An 11,770-nucleotide genomic window follows, 5' to 3' on the forward strand; every position below is an offset into this window, starting at 1 on the left:
AGAAAAACCAAAATTATTTATATAAATGTTTTGTTTTTATTACAAGACTTTCTCAGGATGAGGCATTTTGAGAAAGTCTTGAAATAAACATGAAACATTGAATATCTAATTTGGCATTTTCTTTTTTCATATATATATATATATATATTATCAGTAGGTAAATAGCAGAACTAAGAAGCACTAAATGTCATCTAGTGGTCGTTTCAATCCTGACTTGAGGTAGTTGCTAGTCTAGCCACACTGAAGAGCTGTGATACAGCAGAACAATCTTTCTGTGGATGATTATATATATAAAAAGCACTTTGTATGTAGGTTGGGGTTAAAAAAACAACAGGACCAATTTTTATGAAATTTTGTACAAAAATACTTCATGTATCTTGGAGTGTTCTTACACAGGTTTTGTATCAGAATACCTCCAATAACTAAAGGCATATGAGCTTCTTCCTAATGCACTGTGGTGGGTTCTCGACTAGACCAGGCGATTTCACTAACTTTAATGACAATAACAATATTGGGAGTGTAGAACATTCATTGATCCTCATTCAATCCCGGGTAACATTGGGTCTTCCTGCTAGAATATATATATATATATATATATATATATATATACACACACACACACACTAGCAGGAAATATATATATGTTTATGAAATTATAATTAACATGAAAGTATATACTATTATGTAATGTATATACAATTACATAATGTTTATATAATGTATATAAGTATATGTTTATATAATATAGCTATATAATTATGTAACATGTCTACGTCGTTATATAATCCAACTTATAAAACTCATTACATTTGTGTGTGTGTGGGTCTTCCTGCTAGAATATATATATTTTTATATATATATATATATATATATATATATATATATATATATATATATATATATGATTAGTTTTTTTTGGAAAAAGAATTCGAGCAGAGTGCTCAATTAAAAGGAAAATCCAAATTGTAAGAGCGTATTTATATTTTGTGTACAGAAAGTTGTTAGTTGAGACAGATCATTGGTACCGTCGGTTTCAAGCCCGATAATAAGGCACGTTTAAGGTATCCTTATCAAGCTCTCTTCAGCCAATATTCAAGCTTGAAACCGACGGTACCAATGATCTGTCTCAACTAACAACTTTCTGTACACAATATATATATATATATATATATATATATATATATATAATTATTTTTTTACTATAATAATTATATATATATACACACACACACACACTAGCAGGAAATATATATATATGTTTATGAAATTATAATTAACATGAAAGTATATACTATTATGTAATGTATATACAATTACATAATGTTTATATAATGTATATAAGTATATGTTTATATAATATAGCTATATAATTATGTAACATGTCTACGTCATTATATAATCCAACTTATAAAACTCATTACATTTGTGTGTGTGTGTGTGTGTGTGTGTCTGTTCTCCTCCTAGACGCGAGGACACAGTGGACACAAGTCAAATGATTGCATTTTTTTCTAGATCATTCTTTTATGGGTTTTTAGCTGGTAAAAATAACTGCTAAGGGGGTCAAAATCGAAACAATTGAAAATTAGCAGACATAGGTCGACTTAAAGTGTTCTTGTACACATGCCTAAAAAATATATACATTTATATGTTAAAGTTGATTTTATTTTTATTTATTTATTTTTTTTTTTAACTATTTTTCATCTGATGGTAGCTTAAATGGTAGTGACTAAGACTGGAGATCTAAATGTTTTGGTTTCGATTCTAGTTGATGGCACTTGAGTTATTTTTTTTTTTTTTTTACTTTTGATATCACTACTATATATTGGGTACAATATAATCAACAATAGAAGATTGGCTCTATAATAATAAATATGAAATCTGCATGAATTAAAAGATCATATTTAAGCATATTTTACAACCGGGCAATGCTGGGTGCCCTTCTAGTGTTACATATCAGAAGCAGTCTGTATGTAAAAACTACTTTTTTATTGAGCTCTTTTGAAAAAATATTCGTTTTAAGTTCATGTTATCAATATATTTGACTTAATTCCACACGCACGTGCACATGCGGGATTACATTTATAAAGGGAGGGGACTCAATATTATCGGTGATAGAGCATGCGAATCAACATCATATCTTGACTCTCAGTTTTGTTTTGTGCTCGTCAAAAATCTGATGAAAACCAGGTGAGAACATGCCAGTCACTGTGCAGATGATCTCTCTAAACCTAAAGAATCCTAAAAAAAAAAACACACACAGGTACCAACATTACACTGGGTTTCATATCCCTAAGAAATTATTGCCAGACGTTGCTTTTGATTTTATTTAGTTCTTATTTTCACTAATGTAGTGTGTCATGACTTTAAGAATTTCATCAACTCTCTTGAATGTCATTTTTTTTTTAATTCATAACATGGAAGAATTTGCAAAATAACGTTTTAAATATCATTCATTATGTTTCTGAAATTTTAAGATAAGAATTGATTATTTTGATTATTTTGCTTATTCAGAACAGCCTTCTCATCTCGAGTGTTATTCCCACAACGTTTCTGCCGATATATCCTCCAACTTTCTTCACGTGTATTTTGTCAAACTCGTGAATCTTTCTATGGATTGAATAAAGGGTTCTGTTTGTAAGTCCGCACAGATTCCAGGATGCGATGGAAAGATTCCAGAGTTTGACAAGATTCACCTTAAGAATGCCGATGGTCTCCTTGGACGAAACATAAGAATAACATTCAAGAACGGAAACAGTCCTAATTGACTTGTTTTTAAACAAATTTTCTGTCCTCATTCGAAACTTTTTAAAACTTATGAAATTATAAACAGGCACGCAATTCAAATTTGTATAATTTACATTTGAAGGAAAAGTGACACAAGAAATCTTTTAGTAATTTTGAACAAAAAAAACTCTAAAATTCATTTTTTTTTTTTTTTTTTAGATTAAAAAGATTTTTTTTTTAGATTTGAAAAAAAAAATTTTTTTTTAATTCTTTTTTGATTATTTTTTTTTTTAATTTTTAAGATTAATTTTTTAAATATTTTTTTTATCTTTTACGAAAGCCAAAGAATTTCTCTGCTGAATCATTAAAAAAAAAAAGGCTGAACACAAAACAACCCCAATAAACAAGAAAAAAAAAATGGTTCTTTTAATTTTGTCTTTAGTATTTTTTATTGAACAACGTCACGGTTCTCCTTTAAATATTCATTCTTATCTGTGATTTTTACTTTTCATTTTATGTTGTTTTTTTTCATGAATTCGTGATAACCAACTTTTAGAAAAAAAACAACAACTCTTCCTTGACCATAAAACGAAACAAAATTTGATCCATTTTTTTTTTTATTAAGTGGAGACAACATAAGAGCAAAACAAAAAAACATTTTAATTGAAAATAAAATGTATTTCTTAAAAATAGCAACTTTCACCTAACAATATTTAAAAGAATTAAGTTATAATAATCTAAAAGAAAACCAATTTTTAAATGATGTTGGTTGTCTAGAATTCAACCTAATTAAAAATAATAATAATAATAATAATAATAATAATAATCTTCATGATGCACATATTTGTTATGAGACGAAACTATCACATTCCAAAAATCATGTAAATTGATCAAGTAACTTTTTTTTTTTAATGATAAAATCAAATTTTATGAGGAAGCAAATATGGTGTGTCTCCTTCCGCCATCTTTAAAATTCATCACTCGTTACCCTTCCCTTGAAAACCTCTCCAGAAATAGACATTAAAATCAGTCCTGTAATGACTACTATTAAAAATTGTACAAAAATGATTCTGGATTAGTACCCGTTTCTTTTTATGTTTTAATTTCTATTAGTTTTGATTCATGAATAAAATAAAATGTTGCATTAATCTGGTTAATGTAATACCAGAATATATCTGGTTAATACAGTTTGTCCCCAATATCTTTATAAGAGACTATAACATATTTCCATTGTATGGACGCTGGGCGCGAACAGAAACCTCACAATGTCATTATATTATTTTTAGACAGAACAGATACTACCCTTGAATCCTAGCCAGAAGACCAAGAAGGTATATTTTAGTTTCATGTTTGACCCAAAAGCGACATTATTTTTATTTTATTTTAATTTCTTTTTCTTTTCTTTCGTTTTTTTTTTTTTTTTACATTGTGTCTTTGGTGACCGGGAGATCCTATTTATTAAAAAGTGGATAGAAGGTGATAAAATACTACAAATGTTAAATCAGCGTATCTATATACGAATAACTTAATGTTCGTAGTATGTTATCACCTCCTACCCTCCTTTTTAATAAATAGGATCTCCCGATCAAATAATTTATAACTTGGAAATTATGATACACATACTACAGTATTAATATATAGATGATATATACTTTGCCAAGTACCCTGGCGAATGTGCTTTCCAAATATATACATTTATGATGGGGGAGGGGCTCTATCTCAAACTCTAGCAGGAGTTTGTGAACAAAAACAACTTAATTAAATAGATTGTAAAAATAAAAAAAATGTTGTTTTTTTTGCTCTTATGATACCCAATTTTAAAAAATTTGTACCGTTAAAAAAATCTTCATATTTAATAAGGGCAAAAACCTGACGGTAACAAAACTCCAAAATTAAACTTTGCATAATTTTTTTTTCTTTAATCTGTTTCTGATTCTGACTTTTTTTAAGGCTCTTACAAAATCGAGGGAAACATTTTGTTTGTACCATCATCAAATGTTTGTAAATAGTTTACCTGGTTGTATTATAAATCGGTTTTGTTTTGTCAATCACTTGAAAGTTGAAATCCATTAAAAAAAAAGAAAAAAAAATGAAACTTTTTTTTTCAAGATCCCTGTGAATTATTAATCAAGATTGTTTTTGGTAATTTTTAAAAATACAATGAATTTTTTATATGAAACATTTTTTTCTCTCTCGTTTTTTCACTTTTTCTTTTCTATTTTTATTGTTTGTTTTTTTAGTTTTCTTTTTAATAAATTTCCTTTTTTTTTGTTTTCTGTTTTCTTTCTCTTATTTTTAAATTTATAGATATATTTTTAGGGCACTCTTCTTTTTTTTATTTTAGGAATTTTGAGGAACTTATTTTCTCATCCATAATAAACTACCGAATAAAGTTAATAAAATTTATTTTGTTTTTTTTAAAATCAAACTAATATTAAAAACTGTTTACTAAAAAAAACAAAAAAACATTTGAAAATTATTTTGAGCATATCAGTTTGTAATGTTTAATTACGTTTTTATTTACTGTTTTAAAAACGATAAAAACATATACCTCTTTTAAAAAGATCTATTTGTAGTAGAAATAATGGCAACAAAACGAGCTTCATTTGTTAAATATTTGGGAGGAAATGTCGTTCTTGTTCAGAATTCACCCTATATTTGAAAAAGAAAACAGAAAAATCTGTATTGTGTACATACTCATGATGGAACAAAAATATCATATTCCAAAAATCACGTAAATTGATCTAGTAGTTTTTTTTGTTTTTTTTTAATAAGAAAATCAAATTTTATGAGTACCAGAAATCTTGTGCACCATTTTGAAAACAATCTAAAAAAAACAAAACAAAAGCAAAGGGAGATAACTCAATGATTCGAACTTGTGATATTTATGTTGTAATGCCTATGAATTCCCATTAATAGCTTAAAAACAATTTTCTTTAAAAAAAAACCCCAAAAAACTGTATTATCAATTTACATAATGTTTGATGATGACATTTTTGTTTCTTCATCGATACGTACATCATACAGATTAAAAAAAAAATGTTTGTTAGATACTGGGGGAAGGAAATCTGTACCAGAACTGGAAATGTCGAAACTAAAAGAAAATAATCCAGCAATAAGTAATGGAATGGCAATTTTGTTTGCATTAACGAAAAATTATTTGATCTTAAAAATAAAATAAAAAAATAAAAATTGACTTGATGTACAGTTTGACAAGATTGGCCAAAACATAAACCCATGACATAACTATAAATTCTTTTCTTTATACTTAATTCAGTTTACTATCGCCATGATGTGTCTGGTGGTCACAGATCACAATAAACAGTTTAACATTATCATTTCTGTTCATTATATCTGCAAATGATTGTCGGAGACTCGGGCTGTGTTTTACATACATCAATCACCTGGTAACCAGGCCTTGATAAGTGGTGACCTCCGTGTAAAAAAACCAAAAAAAAAACCCAAATGGTCACCTGTCCATGTACATTGTAATAACATTGAAGCAGACTTCTAGACATGATTGTTATTGTTTTTGTTGCACTGTGCTGCAGTCATGACAACAGCATAGAAGCAGTCCAGGATGAGTCGAAAAAGACAGGTGACAGCATACTTTGTTTTATTCCCCTATTGAGAACAAATCCTACCTACTTTTAAGTTGAACTTTAAATATGTTATTGTTTTTTTTCTTTTGTTTTTTGGGGGCTGTGCTGTAGTCCTGGGAAAAGCACACAAACGGCACAGGAGCTTTTGTTTATAAGATTAAAAGACTTTTTTTCTTTTTTTTTTTAAATTGGAAATATCAAATTGAATTATTTGGTTAATTATAGCAGGAACTGTGGCACAAGTTAGATAATTAAGATCCAGTGGTGCTTCTTCATTATTGGAAGAAATTCAAAAATTGAAATATTGAATTTGCCCGAACCAATGTTACTTTCTCTCTCCAGATTCTCCTGTCTTCCATCAGCTACCTCGGATCTTCAGGATCACAGTTGGCATCATGTGTAATTTGCTGGATGAATGTGGATTTAGGTCGTCCTATACTCATGCGCCTATGCCGTAGAGTCCACAGCAATACATTTCTCATTAACTTTTGCTTGCTCCTCTGGCAGTCACTGGCAAATCATAGATGTTACTCCCTGATGGTAGTAGATATGGTAGGTATGTTGCCATAAAGTTGCTGCTTTATGGGATGATCTTGCCAAGATATATTTAACACTGTTCATAGCATACAGGTGCATGTGCTGTCTAGTTTTATTTCCCATCTTTTGGTGAGTGTCCAGGTTGTAGCACCATAAACAAGGACAGACTGCTCTCAAAAACTGCCTTTTTAGTTTGTCTGTTTGTCTTGAAGTCCATACTGACCGCATCTTATCCAATGCAGCTTTTGATATGCGAATTTCTATATCGCTCTTCATGGAACCTATGTTGCTGCCCAGGTATGTAAACTCAGTGACTTCTTTCAGTGTTGTTCAATGTAGAGTTTGATCTCCTCCTTCACAGAAAACAAATGATATCTACTAATTGTCATCTCGCAGTAATGGACATATCGAGAAATTACGAAAAAAGGTAGAAAATTAATTAATAAAAATAGTTTTCAAAGAAAATTAGTAAAAATTGAATTTTGTTTAAAAAAAAATAAACAAAAGTTTATATCATAACAGGGGAGGTAATTATTTTCTGAAAATTTACAATGTTAGGATTAGATACCATTTTTTTTTTTTTTTTTTTAAATTTCGCTCTAAAAACAAAGAATTGCCAGCCCAGTTGTCTAGCGTACCATGACATCTACTAGCAATTAAAAATAAAAATGCTGTGATGAATGTGACAACAATAAAAGAAAACAAATTCGTGTGTAAAAAATTTAAAAAAAAAAAATTTATTTTGGGAAATAAATCCGTCTCCTTCCCAATATATATGAATCATTAGTAGTAGAGCTGCTGCTGCTGATGATGATGCTTTCTCTTAGCAGTGTTTGTAGGTCACCTGCCATCTGGAATCACCAAGGGAGTCAGCTGTATTGCTACTGTTGTTGTAGTTGTTGTTAAGCAAGTTAGACTTCTACATAGAGCTCACAAAGATTGCGCCTCAGGATTGTCTGGTTTGCATGAAGTCCTCATTAATCGCAGCTATTCGTTAACCTAGAGCAGGGGTCACCAAACTATGGCCCACAAGCTGCATCCGGCCTGCGACGTAAGTTCATTTGGCCTGAATTTGCTTGATAAAATGTATGGAACACAAAACTTTGTGATAAAATGTTTAGAATATTATGTTTTAGGAGATTTTCATACTTGCAGAGACCTCCTGATGCTTTGTTCTTTAAATTAGGTATTTCGTTCTGGCTTGTATTGAATAGAATGATTATGCGGCCCGCGTTTGTCATTCTTTCAGTTATCCGGCCCGTGGTAAAAAGTTTGGTGACCACTAACCTAGAGGATTACAGAGTTTTAAACACCAAAAGCAGCAAGGTTCAGAAATTGCCTGCAAAGCGAGAAGAGGTATTGACCCGAACACCCAAAGGATTGACGCAGAAGCAATTCCATTGATTCATGGTTCTGCTCTTGACATTCCTTAACAAATTCTAATACCATCTCTTAGACTCTTAGATTTTCACCCGGGTCCTGTTTGTCAGGATCACTTTAACACGAACTTAAAGGATGCTACTGTCATTGTCAAGTCAGTGTTGATGTTGCAGACAGAAATAGAGCCGCTACAGTGGATTAGGATAGTGTTATGAAAAGGATCAGAAGCTCCTGACAGCATTGTGGGCAGAATCCCTGCTACAAGCCATATCCGCCATAAGCTAACATATCGTTTGACGGCAAGTGTGGTGTCATCCCCCAATGTAAAGTGAATGTAAAAAACAAAAAAAAATGTTTTTTATATTATTCGCAACAGGTCGGAGTGTCTAGATCTCCCTCACCTGATTGCTTGACAAAACATTAGATGTACAAAGAGAGGTGAAATTATGTTTCTTATTGTCACATATGCCGAAGGGTCAGCTTCCAGTTTTGTTACTAAAGTGTTGAGTTTTAAACAGGGGACACAATAATAACAATAATATCAGGTTGGTGCAAAAATAATGTTTTTTTTTAAAATATAATTGAACGTCAAGAAACGAAATTATTTTTGCACCAATTTAATGATAATAGCAATATTTTACGAATGATGCCAAAGTACGAAAAGTAATAAACTTACTATCAGATCTTATTGATCACAATTGTGAATTTGGGGTGGGGTTGGGTTCATGGGTGGGTGGATGAATCACTTCAAATGAAGAACAAAACCATTTATTTATTTTTGTTACTTTTTTTTAGAAATCTTTTTGAGCTGTATATCAAAGTTCTCTTTTCATTTTTTTTTTTTTTTTTTTTTTTAAATTGGATCCTAGTATACTGAAAGGGGTCCCAAATTTCTGGTTTCTGAAAATTTAGGTCACATGGGATTAGCTGACTGGTGTTGCATCAAATGACATAACCTCCTAGTTTTTTGATCCAGGCGGTCTTTCAATACCCCCTTCTCCCCCAACCGAAAGAACCAATTTTTTTTTTCTTTCGATACCCCCTTCTCCCCCCAACCGAAAGAACCAATTTTTTTTTTTTCATTTTAGAAATTAAACAATACTTTTTTTTTTTAATATAGACAACAAATCGAAAACGTGGTGAAGAAACAAATATATATAACAAATATATAGCAAATATATATAACAAATATATAGCAAATAAATATATAGCAAATAAATATATAACAAATATATAGCAAACAAATATATAGCAAATAAATATATAACAAATAAATATATAACAAATATATAGCAAACAAATATATAACAAATAAATATATAACAAATATATAGCAAATAAATATATAGCAAATAAATATATAACAAATATATAGCAAACAAATATATAGCAAATAAATATATAACAAATATATAGCAAATAAATATATAACAAATAAATATATAACAAATATATAGCAAACAAATATATAACAAATAAATATATAACAAATATATAGCAAACAAATATATAGCAAATAAATATATAACAAATATATAGCAAACAAATATATAACAAATAAATATATAACAAATATATAGCAAATAAATATATAGCAAATAAATATATAACAAATATATAGCAAACAAATATATAGCAAATAAATATATAACAAATATATAGCAAATAAATATATAGCAAATAAATATATAACAAATATATAGCAAACAAATATATAACAAATAAATATATAACAAATATATAGCAAACAAATATATAACAAATAAATATAGCAAACAAATATATAGCAAACAGATATATAACAAATATAACAAATAAATATAACAAATATATAGCAAATAAATATAACAAATATATGGCAAATATATAGCAAATAAATATAACAAATATATAGCAAATAAATATATAACAAATATATAGCAAACAAATATATAACAAATAAATATAGCAAACAAATATATAGAAAACAGATATATAACAAATATAACAAATAAATATAACAAATATATAGCAAATAAATATAACAAATATATGGCAAATAAATATATAGCAAATAAATATATAGCAAATAAAAATATAGCAAATATATAGCAAATAAATGTTACCAAAGGCAAGATAAGTTACTCTTTTAGACAATCTGGCTCATGCTGGTTATATTTCATGTAAATTCGATGCTATATCATTTAGTGTGACACAGGTCAGCTAATAAATACAACATGACCAAAATTTTCAGAGGTCAGAAATTTGGGATCTCTTTCATACACTAGCACCAAAAATTGAAACCCAATGCTGATGCCGCCTAAAAATCTTTCACATTCTTATAAATAACTTGAATAAAATATTATAGGTTGTGAATAAAAATATTTTTTTTTTTTTTAGGATTATTTTGAATCTGTTGAAATCCAACTATTAAACAAGATGGGTATGCAACATATTCAAAAGTTTTTTTTTTGTTTGTTTATTTTATTTTAAAGTTTTTCATAATTTAATGAAATGTAGAATTATTTCTAAGTAAAAAAAAAATCCATGGATGATTGGTAATCTCTTGCAGACTATAGCCATTTTTAAACATGTTTTGGCAAACACATATATTTACTTATTTAGCGTGGCCATCGTAAATAGAAGACCCTTCCATTAAAGTTATGTGACTTGCAAACATCACAGAATAAAGTACAAAGGCCATGGTTAGCAATAGACACCTATTATGAAAATTATTTTAAAACAGGTGTATTTTAAAATTAATAATTGAATATATGTTGGAAAAAAAAAAAAAACTTATTTTCCCAGCAAAAATACTCCCTTTTAATTGCCCGTATTCAAATAAAAAAAATTTAAATTTATCTTTCAGAAAAAAAAAAAATACAGTCACTTTTGGATCAGTTTTATAAATCCCTCTGCAATTTCTTTGAGAACTGAAACAGATAATAACTATCCTCGTAATAGTTGTTATTCGCCTAATCATAACCATTATACTTTATTTTGTGACATCAGCAGATTATGTGACTTTAATGGAAGGGCCTTCTATTTATGTTGGTCATGCTTGAATAAGTAAATATGCGTGTTTACTCATGTTTTTTTTTTTTTTTTATTAATATGTGAATGTCTGGACAGACACATATACACCTAATTGTATAATGTACAAGCCTATATTAATCCAATGATTATGAAATAAATGTTCTAAAAAATTTCATATCCATCTTAATTTATCTTAATTCACCCAATCAACAAAATATATTTTTTTTAAATTTAAAATGACCTATGTGCCTGATTGTTTTTGAATCATTCAACTGCAGTAGGGAATATTAAGGTAAGATATTTTTTGTTTGTTTTAATTGCGATACTGTAACGTTGTAGTTATATGTTAACATGGACTGACATTGTTCATGGAAGTCTCACAAAGGAAAAAAAGAAATTTGATTTAGCTTTTTTTTTGTTGAAATAAAAGGCATTTATTCATGGAACTTTCTAAGCTATGCCTGCATTTTGGTTTTACAAGTTTCTTCATTTGCCATCTAACAAAATTATGC

The 11,770-nt window shown here is 28.6% G+C and overlaps 1 non-coding gene across 1 annotated transcript; it reads right to left on the reverse strand.

Moving 5' to 3' along the window:
* Positions 1-3,857: 3,857 nt before the first annotated feature.
* Positions 3,858-4,059, reverse strand: LOC145284845 (U2 spliceosomal RNA). The gene has a single exon (XR_013868900.1). It is a non-coding gene; the product is annotated as a U2 spliceosomal RNA (small nuclear RNA).
* Positions 4,060-11,770: the final 7,711 nt, after the last annotated feature.

Source organism: Euprymna scolopes, chromosome 1, assembly GCF_053919585.1.
Source record: "Euprymna scolopes isolate OS-2025 chromosome 1, ASM5391958v1, whole genome shotgun sequence".
In the NCBI taxonomy this organism is placed as follows: Eukaryota; Metazoa; Mollusca; class Cephalopoda; order Sepiida; family Sepiolidae; genus Euprymna; species Euprymna scolopes.